The sequence below is a fragment of the Lissotriton vulgaris genome, chromosome 1_1 (assembly GCF_964263255.1).
Source record: "Lissotriton vulgaris chromosome 1_1, aLisVul1.2, whole genome shotgun sequence".
Lineage (NCBI taxonomy): Eukaryota > Metazoa > Chordata > Amphibia > Caudata > Salamandridae > Lissotriton > Lissotriton vulgaris.
Window position 1 is genome coordinate 503,323,436 of NC_141685.1, and position 20,991 is coordinate 503,344,426.

The window sequence follows — 20,991 nt, forward strand, 5'->3', positions numbered from 1 at the left end:
TGCCGACAATATTCAATGGATGAGCACCAGTATCACTAAGCCACCGTTTTGCCAGAGTCCGACTCCTTAATTGCAAGGATACCCAGAGTTATATTTCTTTCTTTATTATTTCATTTATTTGGAGTTTTATAATGTATGGACAATAACTGGGGGAGGGAAAGTTAAATCACTTTCTATAGGAGCAATTTCATACACACAGTGAAGAAAATAATATAATCTGTAATAGTGCAGTATAACATATAATAAAATTAAGTTACATTGGGTAAATAGAATATGACAGTGAATAGCATATAGTGGGATCAAACAATCTCAAACATAGTATCAAACATTTTCATATACACAACCTGTTTCACAAAACTACAAAATGGAGTACAGGTCTTTCAGAGCTAGCAGAGGCACTGAAATAAACATTTCAGCCCTCTAAAAACAGGCACAGGATGAAAATATCCAGTGTGAAGGAATTTCACATTCACAGTGCATTTCCTAAGACTGGTTGATTTAGTACTTTCACATTCTCTAATCCTTTTTTTTCTAACAGAAGGGTGTCTTTACTGTAATGGATATGTTCACTGCCAGAGATGGTGAGTTAATGGGTGAGGTTTTTTTGGAGTTCTCAAAAAACATAGGGGGGCAATTCGATGACAGGCCATCGGTGGTGGTCCGCCTGACATCCTGGGCATTGGTCTGACTGCCGGATTACAGAAATGGTGGTCAGAATGTAGAGGTAAGGGGTAGGACCGCCACCACCTAAAGAATCCAAGATCCCATTGGGTGGTGGTTGGACTCCTATCCCTACAATAGAGCCAGTGCATGCTCAGGTACCTCTGTAGGGATTAGGATGTCACTTTCCGACTGCCTTTTCATGGAAGTCCCACCGCCATGAAAGCCAGACAGAAAGGCACTTTGGGGGGCAGGGCTCCCACATGGTGTTTGGCACATGGTGCATGGAAGTGCACAAAGTGCCTTTTTCTAACTGAGGCTTGTTCTGTTGCCCTTTTCCTGGGCTGCAGCATAAGTCGCAATACAGAAAGGCACTTTACAACTCCCTGCACCATGGTCTTATCCTAATATGGCAGGTGGGACTGCCGACTCTTTGTTGGACAGTCACCTTACCAATACAATGATAGTCAGCGGTCCAACCGACCACCATCGTAAAGAGGGCCTAAGTTTGTGTGTGACTCGACCTAGTTTGAATATGCTGCTTTGTGGTTGACCATTCTTTTGCCTGTGGCTAGCCTTGCAGCTCCAGGTAGGGCAGCTCTTAGGGAAGGTAGATGAAGTTTGGGAATTCTTAGATACTGGGAGATTATTGTCAATTCCTGACAAGATCAAAGATTGGACTACTAGCTTGAAATCTAGCTCTTGGATAAAATATTTCATTCCATGGAGGAGAAAATGCTCAAATTGCCCCCATATGCTATTGTGTTGATGAGAGCTTGAAGGCTAAAGGTTTAAGATTTATTTTTTATAATAGAAGGCGTACAATTTAATGTTCTGAGTTTAAGCTTTTCAATCGGGACAGGGACATTAGGTCGGTACAAAGGAGGAACATTATTTTAAGTAGGTTGATCTTTAGGTGGTGAAGTAACACTCAAACTTGCAGGTCCCCAAGCATTTTATCCATGAATTCAACATCTTAGGGAAGGAAATTTCCAACTAAAGTAGGATGCCATCTGCCTGAACGTGAGTCTCCAAGCATTTATTCCATGAATTCAACATCTTAGAGAAGGAAATCTCCAACTAAAGTAGGATGCCATCTACCTGAACGTGAGTTTGAGATCAGCGGCCGGATGCTTCATAGTAAAGTGGAACAGGTTAGGAAAGAAAATAGGATTTTTGGTGACCCTTTTGTTGGGAGGTCATAAAGTCAAAGAGGAAGTTGTCTATGTTTTCTGAGTATTGAGAACAGTTTTCACCCGCAATGAGAATCAACTAAGAATTTTGTCATTCAGAACGATTCTTTCTACCATACTTTTCAAAAGTGTAATTATAGCAGCCGATAAATTGAGAAGGATAAGGAGGCCATATTCACCTTCACCTTGGATGAGGAAACCATCATCAGCTATAGTTAAGATTTCAATCCAGTGCTATATCCTGACACGAAGCATGACAGGTACTTTACAAGTACGTTATTGCACTAGCCATATCTTTTTAGCTTCTTCTCAATTAAGTTCTTTAGAAGGGATGATTGAAGTGTAAACCTTATTCAGATCTGCACAGTGCATTCTGAATATTTTAGGTAAAGGCAAGATATTCTGGGACTGAAACTTGGGACAAAGACATTGCCCAGGTAGATGTAATATGAAATAACAGAGAAATTCATTTACGTGTAAGCTCAGGTAGGAATGGGTTCAGTGAAGCATGAGAAATGTTCAGTTTTTTCTGTGGTATTGAGCAATCCTTTCGAGATCCAAGTATCCATAGTTTTTGGAGTGTAGGAATTGTAGTTCTGTGATTTCATTGGGTGTTTGTGGAATAGTACTATAAACTTCACCTTGTGTTCAACACAATTTTCTTTGGAGATATTGATGATTCTGTCTGATTTGGAAATGTGAGCTGTTTCACGATCTCAAAAATCTTTAAGGGGTATTTTTTGGGTGGTCTTTCTTTTTTGTAATGGTGGACATAGCTTTGAATATTTTGACTTTGTGTTTGTTTTTTTCTAATTAAAGTTGTGGCGGGTTCCTCAGAGAAGCCCCCTATTGACAAATTTGTGTGAGTTCTCTGAGTGTTTTCCAACCCATGTTCAATTCTTTGGATTAGCACTGTACCTGCTTTTCATTTCTTTTCATCTTTTTACGGATGTATGAATGTTTATATGCAAATGGTATTTCTATAGCACAAATCTAGCCAAAAGGCAGCAGAGCACTGCACATGGTGAAAGAGAAGCATAAAGTCAACAAGTGATATGAGATTCTTTAGACAAAATATCAGAAAACATATTGTCATACAAAAATGAAAAATGTAATCGACAGGCATATGGAAAGTAAAAATGCTTCCATGAGGTGATCCCGCCCCCACCAGAGACCATGAAGTGCTATTAAGCACAAATACATAAACATCGTTAAGGTACAAATCGTATGTATAGCACGCATGTTTTAAATTTAACAGCGCATAAAGAATAATCTCACTAATCCTATTCATTAGAATATAGGAGTGGTATATACAGGGCTGGACCCTGTATGGTCCAGATGAAAAGCTTGGGGAGCTTGAAACATGTTGACCATAGAACACTGATTTGACCCGACTTAAGGTTAAATAGCAGTGTCACCCCCATTTTAACATACCAAACTAGGAGCAGAATAAATTTGTTGAGGCCCACTAGCACGGTATTTTTAATTCACACACCCACTCCACCACCACATCACTTTACACCACACATAGTCTGTTCACAAATATAGTGCTCCTGCGTAGTTCGCTAGTCGCAGCACGCCCCTTTTCGTAGAGAACTGGGATGGCCCCAATGATGAAGCATGTAACCGTGGGGAAACCCCGGTGAGTTAGGGGACTCCAGAACGAATTTGTTCTTTCTTCTTTTGGTAAGCATTGACATAACTCATGCAGTGACCATAACACACAATCTAGGTCTCTGAATCCATCACCCTGGGTTCCTGATCTTTTGCATAATTTAATTTTATTCATAAAACATTTATTTTACTTTTATTTGTCTTTAGTATCAATGTATTGTGCTATTTTATTTATATTGTGATGATTAGCAATATAAAAATTAGTTGTATGTTTGTAACCAATATTATTATTCATTACATTTTTTGTAATATTTAGGTGTCACACATTTTTCGATTTTTATTTATGGTTTCAGTCCTCTGACTACAGACCACACAAAAAGCCTCAGCCAGACTCATCCTGTATCTCCCTAGATAAATCCTACATCAGCCCTACCTCAGGAACTCCACTGGCTCCCTCTATAGAAAGTATGCCAGCTTAAGCTCCTGACCCATGCATACAAGGCCCTACACAACTGCAAACCTGCCTACTTGAACCACAGCCTGAACTTCCAACAGCCCACCAGACACCTCCACCCACATCCCTTTCTCTAACCCTCACCCATCCGACGTAGGAGATGTGGAGGTCGCTTCTTCCCCTAGCTAGCAGAAAACACATGGAACAAGCAACCCTTTCATCTACAGACCTCCCCATCTCAATCAGAGTTCCGAAATTCCCTGAAGGTCTGACTATTTGGCTAATCAACTGGACCTTGCCAGCATCTAGATACCCTCAGGGGTGACAAGAAGCTGTAGCGGGAATTCCGTTCTCCTACAGAACTGTGCGTAGAGACCTGGAACCTCGGTGAATTAGGATGGCCCAAAACTCACCTCATTACCCAAAATCCCCTTACCGAGCTAGCCACAGTGTCTCATTGGTCATAACAAACTCCCAAAGCTTAGACAAACGAGAACATGAACTTAGATTACCTCAGGTATCCTGGAACACATGAACACTCTTTCGCTATGTAATCATTTCAAACCAGAACGTGGAGTAAATGAGGACACGTACATATTTGAAATATTTATTTACTAATGCAGGGTTCTCAAATGCAGTATCTTATACAATACTAGCAAACATATTATAAGCAACAAAGTTATCAGCATAGTTACTAATCCATAAAAGGCGAATGGTGACAGCATACTAAGATGCTGAAATGAATAGGAATTAACAACACCTAATTCTCACCCTCCCTATTTAGCATAGTATTTTATATCTATGAAGGTCTCATTTGGGTTTTAGCAGGGCGGGCCCATACCTCAAAATCTCAGTGGCAGAGGATCACATCATCTTCCACCAGCTCTCTGCATCCGAAGCACCATCAAGTGTGTTACGTGTGTGTGCAGCACAACAATATAAAACCCGCTTAGAGCCAGATTTTGGCAGCAGCATGTGTGTTATATCTATGGAGGTGTGAAGATCAGACCTCACAACAACACTGTGTCGAGTTATCCTTGTAGCATTCAGCACTCACTGTGCAGACAGTGTACCAAGCAAAACTGATATCAGAGCAATAACATATTATTTCTCAAGTAAATCATAATGCTCTTCTGGGTTGAAAGCTAAAACAATTATATGTCGTGTGCAAAAATGAAGCAAAAGGAAAAATGGCGTTTAAACTTTCAATAAGCTCATGCTAACTTAAAACAGTATATAGAAAAGAATTAGCTATATGACACCCCCCCAATGATCCGAGCACGGTCAAAAATCGAGGTAAGGTAAGACCAGAACAGGGGCATAACATGAAAGCAGAGTTCAATAATAATGAGCTAAGCTAATTTTCAAAAGCAGATATGATGGCCTACAGCGGCCAAATGAAATGGTCTAAACTTTTCAACACAAGGCCCCTTTCGTATAAGTCAATAGGGCTGGGGCGTATAAAAAGAATTTTTTGTAAGAAAAAAGGCACCGTCCAAAAAATATAATCAGGTACGTGCGTAATAACAAAAGTCTCCAAGGCTTCTCAGGATAGGACTGAATATGCAAAATATGCAGCAACAGCCTCCAACATGTAATCACTGTCATCATCTGAAAACAGTTCAGCCATCCAATTAAGTAGTGGGAAAGAACATACGTGCTCCTCCAGCACTGGATCCTCTAGTATAATCAGAGGACAACTCGGTGGGTTCTCAAGAAAGCTCTGTGCCAAGAACTCATGCGCCGCTGCGAGTATGTCCCAATGACCCATTAGTTCATGCATCGCTGCCAAGGCCATAATCCTTTCGCCAGAACAAACCAACTCTTGAGAAACTACGGGGCTCATCAGATGGTTAAAATCGACGTCAGGAGACACCGTCAAGCAGAGACACAAATCAAGGGCCCAGTCGAAATCGCAGCTCAGGCAATGAAAAACAGGCTGGACACATGTGAAATAGGAAAATCGAAACAATAATCCAGATGCTGTGCTTAAAGTTGCAAGCGGCAGGGTGCCATAGTAATCAAGCATCCGGTTGCAAAACAGTGGCAGGAGGGGCTCTGCGGCTTCTAACGCAGGACGGGCATCCATGTGTATTAAAACAAAATATCACCAAAACGCCTGCAGCCAATCCTAGCAAAATAGGGAAGCCACCAAACAGACTTGAAAATATAGAGTGAAAGAAGGCAGGGATAACTCCAAATATTTTCTCGAATGAAGTCACAAGACCACTGCTAACTAATTTAAAAAAGTGAGCAAGGCCAGAAGTGGAGGAGGCATCAAAGATTTGATGAACCAGCTCGCTGAAATGTAACGGCAAAACAGTATTTAAAAGCGCCTGCACCTCTATGCGCGTGTTAGCTATGTGAAGGACGAATGTTTCTCGGGCCGAACTCAGGGCCACCTCTTTTTGAGACAAAAGGGCTCTTATTCTACTCATACCATTGAACTCTGCTTTCAAGGTTGGGATGCGCGGCCAGATGGAAACATCTGAATTCCCATGCGTATGGGGATACAGAACGTTTTCGCAACAGACAACACGCTCTGATACAGTTACCACATAAGCAATACCTTTAATTAACCCACAACACTCTTAGTTATTAAACAGTAAGTAACTACCGTTTACCAGTAATGTGAAAGTGGGAACGATAGCGGGAACCAGAGTGCCTTTCAAAACACATGCTAAATTAGGCCCGTCCTGATTACAGGAACCATGTAACTGGATGTGCCTGCATATCAATGAATGGTCAGGAGACTCTGTGCATTCTTCCCCATTAGGATACACTTCTTTCTCGTCTTTCAGGCACCTATATGTGAACGGAAGAGACCATGCCTTGTGGAGGAATGAGCTCCCTAATGGTTGATATCTCCCTATTGCAATGTGTTGCATACAATTAGTAAGCTTGTATAAGGCAAATGGTAATGTGATTAATCTGTGGATAAGCCACGTTGCAGCAGTGGCGTCAGCTACAGAGAACGGTAAAGAGTCCAACCTCTCAATGTGTAACATGGAAAAGTACGCGTCACTCATAGAAAGCATGCACTGTTTGTCAGTCAAATTAAATGGGGCAAAGAGGGAGGACACGTTTATGTAATTCCAAGGCACTCTACCAGCCTTAAGCGTCTGCAGGGTCCATGCAAATTGCATAATAGAACGCAATTGATTTTGACCATGGTATAATACAGACACTTCATCATGTACAATATCAACAACAGAAGATACAATATTATTCAACGTATAAATGTGGGAAGAAAGCATGTTAATACTGTTATCGACAACTGCAAGCACCTTTTCCAAATTAGCTTGATCAATTGCCCTTAGGCGCTTAGCAGCCTCAACCTGTGAAGTTTTCCAGATTTCATTGTAAATCGCATAAATCCATCTTTTAGATCTACCACTAGCCGGTCCCTTTATGAAATCATTTAAATCCACATCATCCGTCAGCTTGGATAGATGTAATTTAACTGCAGCCAAAGTAGCATGCTGTAGCCAATTCTGACACAATTTGCCTACTGAGTAAGTGGTGACAGTATGGTCAGTATCAAAACATGGATCAGGCCTGACTTGTGTAAAACCTTCAGTGAAACCCAGAAAGCGATGTTGGCAAGAATCAGAACTTCTCTGCCACATCAGCCAACCCTTCGGATCCAAACTGGATATATTAAAGGATGAATTGTGCAATGATGTTTGCAATTCTCGAATGGAATACTGTGTGATATTATTCCAACCGGAATATTCTTCCAAATCAGGAATAGTAGGGGTATTCATTTTTTTGAAGTAGCGAATCCAAAGCATGTTGTATGGGAAATAGTAGAATTTAAAAACAACATATGATTTGGGATGAGACATGCACGGTGCAAAACCTTAGTGCCTTGTACCTGCCAACTTTTAGAACCCCAAACCGATTTAAGGTCAATGGTTTCCTTCCATAGCTCATAGCCCTCTACAGCCAATTTGTCTAGAAAGGACTTCGAATACAACAATTTAGTATCGGTAAGTCTTACCTTGGACATGGACTTTTGTGTCACCTTAAAATAAAAGGACTCAGGACTTGATTGATTAAAGTCAGTAAAATAAGTGTACTTTTTCAAAAAAGTACTGGAGCTGCCTTGTAATGGTACTGGGCAATGTTCCCACTGTGTGTAATTTACAGCACCCCTTCTGGAACTTGTTTTATGCAGAAAATGGTTACCAAAATGTTGAAAGCAAAATAATTCACCATAATTAGCAGATTCTAAATATAAATCCTCAGCATCAAAGGCAGCTTAATATTTCAAATCAGAGAATAACGATTCTACGGCCTGAACATCCCAATCATCAGAACGTATGTTTTGTTTCACCACATCCCCCATGTTCACTCTGAGTACATTAGGGACATTAACCACTTCAGTAGGACCATGGATTTGAAATTTAACCGCATCCCACACAATCCCATCAAGAACAGGCCAAGCAGTGATGTTTACAAAATTCAAGTCTCTCTTCAGTCTGTGTGCAGAATGTGACGAGGAAAGGAGGGGTTAAAGTTCCATTAAGATGCCGAATGCATGTTCTCTCCTCAACATAGTGTCCATCGATAAGGCGAAAAAAAGAAAACACAAAACCAATCGACATAAAAAGGTAAATTGAAAAAAGTACTAGCCAAATATATGTCCAAGGGGGAATCAAAAAATGTTTTTTAAATAAAGATGCATAAACCGCACAACGTGAGGGATTTTTCGAATTCACTGAAACAGAGTAAAAGGAGAACCTTGATTCCGTGGCGAAACGTGTTTGTAAATCAGGCATCCATAAATCAGCAGGATAGGTGTAATCTAGGTCATTAATGTTATTAACGGGAAAAGTGCTTAATAAAGGATTGGAAACAGCAGGCATCTCGATGGCCACTTCTGGCTCAGCATTAGAAGTAGTGGCCAAAACAGAAGGACAGGAGACTGCTGGTGTCATACTATTAAGAATCGGCCACCCTGTGTATCTTGACATTGTCAATAGAGATAAACCTGTTTTCCTTATGACCTGGAAGTGGTGGTAAAGTTACTGTTCTTGTGCCCTTCACTCCAAGAACGGGAACCGGTGCTGGATAGGAAGGACCAAATTCTTTCTTGTTATCGATCTTCTCTCGAACCAGTTCTCCAACTTTGGGTAGCCAGCCAACTACCGGGATCTGCAACGCATCATCCGACGTGGAGGGCAAATGTTCCTTTGCAAGACTGTCTCTGGTCTTTTGTAGATCCTGTAAAACATTGCAATGTTCATCTACGTCAAAGGCCGTGGCTTGGGCCACGCAGTCTAGACCGTCGAGGTCAGGAACATACATCTTGATACCAAAGAGCATTTTGTACGGGGTCCGCCCACCCAGAGACCTTCTAGGGAGATTATTTAGAGCACGCTGCATGCCATTGAGATGGGCCAACCAGTTTCTGCCAGTGCCTATAACTCGTGCTGTCAAAGATTGCTTTAAGTCACAGTTCATTCGTTCCACTACACTATTACCCTCAGGTCTGTACGGAGACGAAAACTTGACTTGGACCCCCAACGAAATCATAGCATCCTTATATGCCTTAGAGGCGAAAGCCGGACCCTGATCCGAATGGAAGGTACCACAGGCAAAAATCCCTACAAAGACTCGCAAATCTCTTATGACAGTCCGTGAATCACCGCTGCGATGGGGCCAGACCCACACAAAGCGTGTGCATGAATCAACTGCTACTAAGATATACTTATACGCAGTATCAGAAGAAAAAGGACCGCAGTGATCTTAGTAAACGCAACCCAGTGGATTATTAGATATGTACAACTGTGTCTGAGGCAGACGCGCAGCAGTTGAAGGCTTAATCTGCTGGCAAATGTCACATTGAAGGACATAATCGCATGTCTGTTTGTACAGTCCCGCCACCAGAACCATTGTTGTAGATGAGTTACAGTGGCCGAGACGCCCGCATGCGCAGACGCCACACCTTCATGCGCCGCTGTAATCAACATAGCCCTGCGATCCAAGTTGGGAATCAACCGTTCCCCAACATCAGGAATTTTCACATAAGGAACCTTATCGGGATTTAAGTGGTATGTGTACCTCGAAGGGAACCCCGCAGGATATTTACCTCCCTTCTCAGTGGCAGCAACAGCCACCAAGATGTCATCATCTATTTTACTTTTGGACGGTGTAACTGCTGCAACTAAATATTTTGATACTGCAGATTTCGCCGCTTCATCAGCAAGCGAGTTACCGACAGCATGAACTCCAACACTCTGATGGCCGAGAGCATGAATCACAAACACAAGTGGCAACTGCTCTTTAAGCTCAGCCACTCGGACCCAGATCATTTTATGTTTTATTGTGCTACCCTTGGAATCACGAAAGTCATTCTGAATCCAAAAGAACAAGTTCTCATTGTAAGACTGGACACAGTAGTAAGAATCACTCACAATTAGAGTTGTCACACTAGGATCTGCGTACTCGAATGCAAGCATCAGAGCACGAATCTCCACTAATTGTGCAGTGCAGTCCCCTAGTGTCTGCGTGTGCACGACACTGGACTTGAACTCATCGTTCACCATGGCACCGACCACAATGGCGCCTGCGGAAACGTAGGCATGTTTAGAGCCATGCGCAACCTTCGCCGAACCATCAGTGTAAATGATGCAATGGAAATCCTCCAGGGGTCGCATTGCTAAAGGAGCCGGATGAACGAATTCATACTGTAAGTACTCCTGCGATCGTAATGAGGCGTCAAAAATGAACGTGACATCCTGGGATGTCAAGGATGCAGCCCATTGAATCCATTGAGGGTGCAAAGCTTTGGAATTTGGTACACTGGCTTTCGTGACTGCCTCCAAGGCAGGACACAGGGTAACTACCAACATGCGCTTCCCCTGTGACAGGGCACGTTCCTTAAGAATTGCCATCTGCACAGCTGCCAAAACTTTCTCCACAGTGGAAAAGCGCAATTCAGCCGAGGTGTACAAGTGTGACTTGTAAGCAATAGGTACTGTGTCTCCTTCATTAACAGTGAGGTACGTGAAACCTACCATCCCAGGGATAATTCTTATCACCAGGTTGGTCTGGTTATCATGAGTCAGTAAGAAATTAGAAGCGAGCAGATCAGCTTGCAAGGCTTGCAGAATAGCTGAATGCTCAGGCAGCCAGCTTGATTTGGAAAAAGATGGTTGTATCAAAGCATATAAAGGCTTGATACGCTGGGCATATTCCGGAATATATGTTCTTCCGAAATTTAAGAAGCCCAGTAAAGATTGTAATTTTTTCAGTGTTGTCGGAGCGCGCAGTTGTGCGCATTTCTCCAGGAAGTGAGGAGCTAATCCTTTTCCCTCATTGTTGAGCTCGTAGCCCAGAAACAACACTGTGTACTCTGCAATGTGCGATTTTGCAAAGTTGAATTTGTAACCCATATTTGCAAAGGTACAAATTATTCCGTTGACTCAACACAGATGCTCCCAAAGTTCGTCGTCTGTGAGATATATTTCATCCACATACAAACAAGCATCCGGGTCAATTCTCTCCAAAAGAGAGACTATGCGGGCAGTACAAATCCCAGGACTATTCTGATAGCCCATAGGCAAAGGCCAAAATAGTTTTTTGACACTGTGGCAAGTAAAGGAGGTCCATTAGGAACTTAGACCATCCAATCGATGGGCATAAAAACCATTGGAAATGTCAAGCATGGTTTTAAACCGCTTACGCACAAGACTATTCACTTGGGCAGAGCCGTGAGTATTCTGTACTGCACAGTTACGGCAATGCAAGTTTAAATGCCGGTAATCCAATACCAAACGATATGAACCGTCTTGCTTGTTCACAGTAAAAAGAGGGTTATTCATTGGTGACACACATGTTTCAATTACACCTTGATATTCCAATTGTTCAAGGATAGCCGCGACGGAAGCCTTTGCTTCACGCCGTATGGGATATTGAGGTTGAGGTTGTGGCTGAGACCGTAAAGGAATCTCGAGGCATGGGGACAATTTATCCCAACCACATTGATTGCAGTACACAGCCGACGCTGGAGCCAGCGCCCACTCTTCTGCAGAATGCAGCGCATCCTCTTTCGAGACTGTGTTCGCGAAACTGGGGAGGATTACCTCCTTCCCTCGCAGAGCTGCGAGAACAAAAGGTGTGGGCCAGTCAGCCTCCGAAAGCAAAATGTCATATGTAGACGAAAGATTTTCCCAAAATACCCCTTTAATGGTTTGCTGTATGTCACCCTCGATTAACAGGACGATTTCAAAAAGTCTATCAGGGTTAGCAACTCTTGTATCAGCTGTTTCAATCACAACATAAGTATCAGTCACTGTCACCTTCAGTAGTGAACGCAGGGCCTCTCTCACTATGGTAATCTCCGCCGCGCTGTCCAGCAAGGTCAGAGCCCACATCAGATTCCGAAGCCGCGTTCTCACTATCTGTGGCATATCGATGCGCTGTTAAGGCTGCGACTTTCTTCTTGGCAAACTGCGGTCTCTTCGGTGTCGAGCCTTCCTGCCTTTCTGCACCGTTTTTCGGGCGGGGCTGGTCACGTCCTTGCTGGCCACCCCGACCCCTGCCGCCTCCTCCACAACCGGTTGACGGGGCTGATGAGTCCTGAAAGGAACAAGGAGAGCATTGTTCAGAAGCCTGAAATCGATCAGGAGATGTAATCATCGCGCAATTGCGCAAGTCATAAACACGTTCCGACTGCGCAGGCAACGGAGAGGCAGGACGAGAATCCTGTGTTTGTTGTTGTTGCTTTCCCTGTTTCTGTTTTTAGGCCAATTCTGTTTCTTATACTTGGGCTGAACTTCCATTTCCGAAGCTTGTCCCTGGGGCTGCTTTTTCTCCTTAACAGAAAAAGGCGTAAGACCCTTACTATTGCGACCCACGGTTTTATAGGCCGCCACAATAATTTTCGCTAACTGCCGGGGTTTCTCGGCATCGGGAAGCGCCGCCAAAGCGTTAGCAACCTGAAAGTTCACTGCATCCCCCTTGACATTAGCAAGCACGAGATCGCAAACCACATCAAAGGTGTCACACAGGCGCATACCCAACTCAACCGCAGACTCCGGTACGTGATCATCTTGTACACGTTTAAGGACCGTAGGGAGCACTGCCATAGACGGGGTGCCATAGCACCTTGCATAGACCGCTGCAAAAGCCTTACCCCAGGTCTCACAGTCAACAAGCTCAGGGGCCAAATCTTTCGGCAAACTAAGCATAAGAATCCGGTCTTTTTCACCTGGAGTCGTATTAGGAAATACAGCTTCTAGCTGGTCAAATTTCTCGGCAAGCCAGAAAGGAAAATCATCCTTATCCTGGGGCTTCTTGCCCATTACGGCATTGACCATGACGGGACTGAGTTTCAAACCACCCTGTCCGGCTGGAAGCGCCGCACCCCCCGGGGCTCCACCCGGAAGATTACGGCTCATGTAATGCACTAAGGCTCTAATCACGGCAATTGCGACTACATGTAGTCTTCAAAGTTCAGCCACGTTAAAATTGCCGTGTAGAGGATGAGGAGTAAATCCAGCCAAAACAGGCCAACTAGCGCCTGGAATGGACAAAGGACCTAACCTCGGAGCGTTCAAAGAATGGGGCAGGGCGCCACCAAACCAAACTCGATGCTGCCAAACGTCAATAGGAACCTCCTGCGCTCTGTACGGAGTATACTCATTAGGTACAGCCGTGGGAGTGTACGCGTGGAACACACCAGAATTCGCGTCCACCTCCAGAAACGTCACCCACAAATAAAACAGTTTGTAAGGGTAAGCAGCATCCGCACTCACCACCATGATCACAGCCAAGCCTTCCAAATACACATTGTACATCCGCAAATGATCTCGCACCGCAATGCTGCGGAATGTCCACGGCAGCCATGACAGCACAGGAAATTAGAAAAACAAAGTAAACTTAGTAGCACAACTGGGTTGCACTTCAAGGAAACCGTTTAGTTAAGATTCAAGCTTGAAAAGACCTGTTTCAAAAATAGGTAGGTTTGTTCCGACACCACCGTTTTCCGGAAACGACAGTGAAGGGGTTAAGGATTGATTGAGATACTACTCGAGTGTCATGATATAAGGCCAGCAACGTATGGGCGCCATGTAGCGGGAATTCCGTTCTCCTACAGAACTGTGCGTAGAGACCTGGAACCTCTGGGAATTAGGATGGCCCAAAACTCACCTCAGTACCCAAAATCCCCTTACCGAGCTAGCTACAGTGTCTCATTGGTAATAACAAACTCCCAATGCTTAGACAAACCAGAACATGAACTTAGATTACCTCAGGTATCGTGGAACACATGAACACTCTTTCGCTATGTAATCATTTCAAACCAGAACGTGGAGTAAATGAGGACACGTGCATATTTGAAATATTTATTTACTAATGCAGGGTTCTCAAACGCAGTATCTTATACAATACTAGCAAGCATTTTATAAGCAACAAAGTTATCCGCATAGTTACTAGTCCATAAAGGGCGAATGGTGACAGCATACTAAGATGCTAATAAATAGGAATTAACAACACCTAATTCTCACCCTCCCTATTTAGCATAGTATTTTATAGCTATGATGGTCTCATTTGGGTTTTAGCAGGGCAGGTCCATACCTCAAAATCTCAGTGGCAGAGGATCATATCATCTTCCACCAGCTCTCTGCATGCGAAGCACCATCAAGTGTGTTACGTGTGTGTGCAGCACAACAATATAAAACCCGCTTAGAGCCAGATTTTGGCAGCAGCATGTGTGTTATGTCTATGGAGGTGCGAAGATCAGACCTCACAACAACACTGTGTCGAGTTATCCTTGTAGCCTTTAGCACTCACTGTGCAGACAGTGTACCAAGCAAAACTGATATCAGAGCAATAACATATTATTTCTCAAGTAAATCACGAAGCTCTTCTGGGTTGGAAGCTAAAACAACAATTATGTGTTGTGTGCAAAAATGAAGCAAAAGGAAAAATGGCGTTTAAACATTCAATAAGCTCATGCTAACTTTACACAGTATATAGAAAAGAATTAGCTATATGACAAAGCGCTCTACAAATCTACTGATTTATTGAAATTCATATACATTAGTAATTTTTAACTTTTTTATACATATTTTCAACTTTTTAAAAATATTTTTAGTATAGATTAAATAATTGTATATATGTTATACTAATATGTATTTATACTTTACAATTTTGTCCTTTTTTATTATATTGTTTGATATGGTTTACATGTTTAATAACTTTTTACATTTAATCAACATTTTTACAATATTTTCCATTCATTTCTATGGGGAGATAGTCATTATTCAGCACCCATTTTCTTTTACCACTACCTTCTATTTTGTAATCTATTTGTGTTATTTTTATTCTACTTTCCTAGAACCAGGTCGTGGTAAAGTGTTGCTGTTAGTTGGAACAGGTAAGTACATTATTAAGGGTTTTGAAGGTAGAGAAGATATAGGACGTACTTTTAGAAGTTAGTCATAAAGGAGCTCAGTATGGTGTCGGGTCGGAATTAAGTCCACCTGACACCGTAGCAGTCTGGAACCACCCGACCTTAGGTCGGCAGTTCCGACCTCAGTATTAGAATGGGTAGTTGGAAACATCTATTTTATATTAGCAACTTGTGCAGCATGCAAAAAGGCCATCAGCACAAGCTGCCATTTTAAAATGGATGTTTGTAAACATCCCTGCATCATGTGGCAGGCACCATACGGTGCCTGCCACACAGTGCAGGAATGTTTAGGGGCCCCCGAGAGCAGGGGGCCAGGGTGAAGGGCAAGTCATTTTCTGACAGTCTTTCCATGTCAAAAAGCTCGATATGGAAAGGCTTTTGGAAAATGACATCATAATCCTAACGGCAAGGCCAAGGCTGGCACCGCCATCATCAATGGATCATGAGCATTTTGGATGCTTCGACAGGCTCAAGGAACCCTTCAGACCAGCAGCAACAGCAGCGGACAGTCCCTCTGCCTGCCACATTGCATTGCGGTGGGCAGACCACAGGGACACATGTCACACGGACAGCCACAGACAATCATCAGTTGTGTTCCGCCCAACATCACAATCAGCCCCAAAGTTGTGTGTGTTTTTTTTGCATATTTCCATGTACTACTGTTAGGGTTTTTCACTAGTTTGTCGCTGCATGTTTTTGTACACTATTTTAGTAATGCATTACTAAGTTATTTTAAATTGTGTGATGTTATTTATATTTTGATGATTCACTTTTATGTACATTTCATTTCGGGATTGTAATGGGTTTTGCAGGTGGACCTTTAAATACATTTTACAGGTTTTTGTCTGCAAATGTGTCCCGTGGAAATTTGAAGTTAACATTTCTCTTTTTAAGAAATCAGTTTTTATCTATAATAACCCAATAGTTTTTACTGTAATTTCCTTTTTTTCAGGTTTCCTGGAACCTTTCTTTTTTAAACAGGTTTTAATGGTTTTCAATCATTCCTAGATACTTTGGGTTGCTTGGAGGATTTCTATTGAATTCTTTGATATTATTTACCTAATTTTTGGTGGATTACTATTATTTAATATTTGCGTACAGAGAAAGATTTGCAGATACACAACTGTAGGTTTTCTTTCTTTATTTTGTATTGAGAGGGAAATGTGAAATTATATTGTTTAAAATTAAGTGATTGTTATGTGGAATTGTTTGCTTTAGGTGTTGTAATTATTTGATGTAATGGATTGAGATTGTTTTCAACTGACTTGGTGGTGATGGTTGCATTCAAAATAATTTATATGTACATATTATATCAGTCTTTATTAACAGTGATATTTTAAATAATTTTTTGACTGAGCTAACAACGTATTATAGCAATCATTTATTTTGTACACTTTTCATAAGTTGGTTATTAGTTTGTTTTTGAGAGCTTGGGTAGATTACTATTTATTTTAGAATATGATTTTTGCTATGATTGCCAAGCAATTTACTCCTTTATCATTAATGAAAAGATTTACTTTAAATTGTAGCATGTTGTACATGGTTTGCTTGCTAGTTGTTGGTAGGTTTGCTCATTTTTAAATGCATCTATTAATTAGTAGAGTGTAGGTTGAGTTCTGCCTAGTGTGGATTGGAAAGCGTTATGCCATTCTTCCACTGCATTATTTGCTTTGGCTTCCTGTGCCATGGTGCATTCGTAGACACTCCACTATGGTGTTTGGAATTTGGGTTGGCATCTGTGTCCGGATCGATACAGTCTGCCAACCCAAATGTCTTCAAAATGTTCTATTAGGGGACAGAGGGCCAGATTAAGATGAAGGTCCGATGTGTGGCAGTTGGAAAGACTGACCACCATGTATGCAATGGGTTGAAGGAGCCTGCTGGTCCATCAGAGGCAGAGCAATACCTACAATGGTGGAGGTGCCTGCCAGGCACCGCCGTAGTCTTTACAATGTTCCCTTCGACCGGCCCTTTAATTGCGGTAAACCCTCAATGAAAAGGCAGGTAGAAAGGGACATTTGGGAGCAGAGAACAAAATCACTAGCAGCAACAGCGGCCCCTCGATGCCGCACCTCACACCAGTTAGAAATGTTCAAGTTGCTGTGCAATCAACCCCTACACCAGCTGTTGGATGGCGCAACTGAGCTCCAGATCAAGAAATGCAGGAGTTCAGAGCCTCAAGAGATGTCTGCATTACTAAAAATCTAATTGACAGAGAGGGCTTACATTATCGCATATGTAAAAAACTGTTAGGTAATATTAATAGCATCTTTGATGTTTTAGATGTCTTGAATGCTGTCAAACCCTGTGCTTCTTCTGTTTTTAATACAATACATGTACTGTTTGGGTCTGTCATTATCCATGTTGTGTTGTGTTTTTTCTGTTGAGTTCTCACCCCATTTATCTACGTTTTTGAAGTAACTCAATTCTGCATTGTGTTTCGTTTTTGTGCCATTTTTCGTTTGTATGATTGTTCATGTCATGTTTTTACCTGTCATTAATACATTTTTATGTTTCATCTTTGGTTGCAGCCCTGAGGAAGCTCTAAATGTGGGAGCGGAACGCGTTGGCTGATAACTGGATTGGAATGGTCTTAAACATGAAATAATTTTCTAATAAAGAAGTGACGTTTTTCATATACGTTGGCTTCCTGTACGTTGTGAGCTGTGCACCCCCATTTAGTATAATAAAGAAAGGGAAATTGGGGGCCTGTAGTGAGCCCCCCTTGCTCCCAGGGTCTCACTTTTGGGTTTCGGGGGCACCTATGGTGCCCTCCTACATATCCATGCACCATGTGTCAGGCACCGCATGGTGCCTGCCACGTAGTGCAGGGATATATTTCAGGCATATTTTATGCACTGCGGTGGGAGCTGCAGCCTGCAGCACCACTAACAATACATAAAATAGACATTATGACCACCGTGGTGGCGGTCACATCCTTATTCGGACTGCTGTTCTATCGATTCGAAGTTGGGCGGTCCCTTTTCCGAATGCCATCCTAATGAGACCCTAAGTTTGTCTTTGTTTTGTTGGTAGAAAGGGCTTTCTCTTGGGAAATTGTAGAGGTTGGCTACTTCTGTGACAGGGGCATAGGCTAGTGCTATCATCTTTTTAATTTTAAAGCCAAATTGGCTGTTTGTAGCATATTCTACACTTAGGGCCTGATTACGAAGTCGTTCGTAAGGCATCCGAATTGGATTTGGCTTTACCGGAACCGTTTCGTAGCCCTTGTTTTCGACCGAATCGTACACAGGTCCGAACGACCAAGTCCGATGCAAAGATCACATACACGTCAACTAAATTGTTTCCGGAACCTGATCCTGTCCATCTGACTCGTTCAAAGCTGAATCATGCAGCGCAATGAAACCGGATTCCAACCGAGCGATTACAATGCACGATTCGGACAGCCGCATCGACTAGCTGAATTGTACTTCGGGGGGTCGTAGCAGGACCCTCACAAGGGGCCTTCCAAATCGGTCAGGGTGGCGTGCCCCTGGGGCCCCCCGATCCAAGCATGCAGAATGTGGGGAGCACCATGGAGTGCCTGCCACAGGGTGTACACTTTTCCCCAATCACCCCTTTTTGCTATGGGAGCCTGTGTACGCTTCAGTACACAGGCTCCCATAGAGTTCAATGGGAGTCCAAACAAACCGAGTCCGTAAGCATATGGATGCATCACACTTGCTCGTTTGGACTCCAGGAGCACAACTCGCTCTGAAAGCCCTCCGGATCCGAGCCATACAGAGAGCTTTCCTAGCGAGATCGTAATCGGCACCTTAGTACAGATTTTTGAAGGTGTCTTCATAAAGTTTGATTGAAATGATAGTAACATCCTTGTATGGCTGTGTGGGGGGTACATTTTTACAAGAGTTTGAATCAAGGCGTGTTCAAAGTATATGATAATTTTTTCGGGTGGTAGTTATTTGTTTTCTGTTTTATATAACTTAAGAGGTCACTGTAAGTGCTGCTTTGTTTATTTGGTACTAGGGCATACATAAATGGGACATTTGTGTTTTGATATTTACTGTGTATGGTGTATATCGCAGTGAATGGGACAGGCCGAGGGGGAGGACAGATAGTCGGGCAACTATGCTGTCCTCTGGCGGTAAGGTCATGATTGGTAAGCATAGTCTTCGGTTCTTAGCGGTCAAACATGTAACTCCAGGTGCAGTGACAGCCGGTAGGTAGGCTGTCGGGGTGCGGGGGCCGGGGAGTCTTTGTTCCCAGTGGGCCTATGGCCACCCCCGCACGCGCATCAGGACGCAAGTATGTAGAGCTTCTGCAGCCCCCGTTATGGAGTTTAAGGCACAGGGCATAGGGGGTGCCCGGTGGAAAGTAACTGTCCGCTAAGCTGTACTCGGCGGAGTAATTTCTCGTAGTTTCCCGGGATCAGGAGGCTGCCAGTTATTGACCTTGCCGTAGGCTCTAGAGGGGACACGCAGAAAGTGTATATATGCATTGTTATATTTACAGTAGGAGTGTCATGTGTATTAGAGTTAAGGTTAGCCATTTGACATCATCGGCCTAACAATGTATCTGGCCTTTCTGCGTAATTGTAAATAATGTTAATAAATAATGTTTTTTAATTTTGTGAATAATACGGACGGGGGGGTTACTCCCCCCTAATCCAAAAATTCCAAAATTGGTGTGGTCTCAATAATTGACTTGAAGGAGGGAGGGAGACCCCATCCGGGCAGGGGCTGGCCGTAGGTTACAAAGGTAAAAAAGGGGTCTTGGGGAGTACCAGGCCATATGGTTTGGGACACATTTTGGTGGTTCTATCCATCATCCAGGTTTGACATTGGGTAAATCAGGGGTCTCCAAACTTTTCTGTCATGAGAGCTACATATAATCAATAAAAATCTTCCTTAGCTACTATTGTCATTAGTGTTGTAAAAGTGATTAGATTAGACAAGATTATGTTAGTTGTCCCCTTATGTAAAATGACCCATAGTGATTACATCTGAATCAAGCAGGATAGCTAGCAGTACTGTAAAACGAACATTGTCAGTTTGGAAAGCCTTTATCTGGGTGGTACATAACAGCCATAGCTTAAATTTCCCTGGCACCAAGGTAATAATACCAGTCATAAACCTCCCCAACTCCACATGATTTCTCACTGCAATATCAGCTTTAAATATATTTTGTAAATTCAACCATCAGCTTATCAGTTCTGCAAAATACACACAATTTCATTTTGAATATATAAGCTAGTCAAGCAAAAGCTTCTACTTTAGTAGACTGGACTTAACACAGGATAGCTATTTCTAGGCAGCTGGAGAACTACCAGGTGCTTACTAGCTACATGTTGGAGAAGCCTGGGCTAAGTTTTATTACGTTGTTTGCTGTAGGGAATATTAGGATTTGTTTCTCGTTATGTAGATTTTCATGTAAAAGGAAAGGTTCCTCATTATGTGTTATTGTTAAGTGTTCAGGTATGTATATGTCTTGGTATCATCTAGGTGTAGGTGGGGTGTCACTGGTGGCTTTTTTAGTTAATTAAATTAAATGTTTTGAAGTGAGTATAGATGGTAGTTGCCCTGTTATATGTTCAGGGAGTTTAGGTAGTACATCTTTAAGGACTTTGCTTGTGAGTTCCTGGGAGTAGTATCCTGCAATATTCCTCTTAGTTCTATTTCTGTCAC

General features: G+C 42.5%; 1 protein-coding gene across 2 annotated transcripts in view; it reads left to right on the forward strand.

Moving 5' to 3' along the window:
* The window catches only part of LOC147747399 (serine/threonine-protein kinase TNNI3K), a 2,862,006-nt gene that overhangs the window by 2,393,345 nt on the left and 447,670 nt on the right, over window positions 1–20,991 (forward strand). The gene's annotated exons all lie outside the window — the stretch shown is intronic.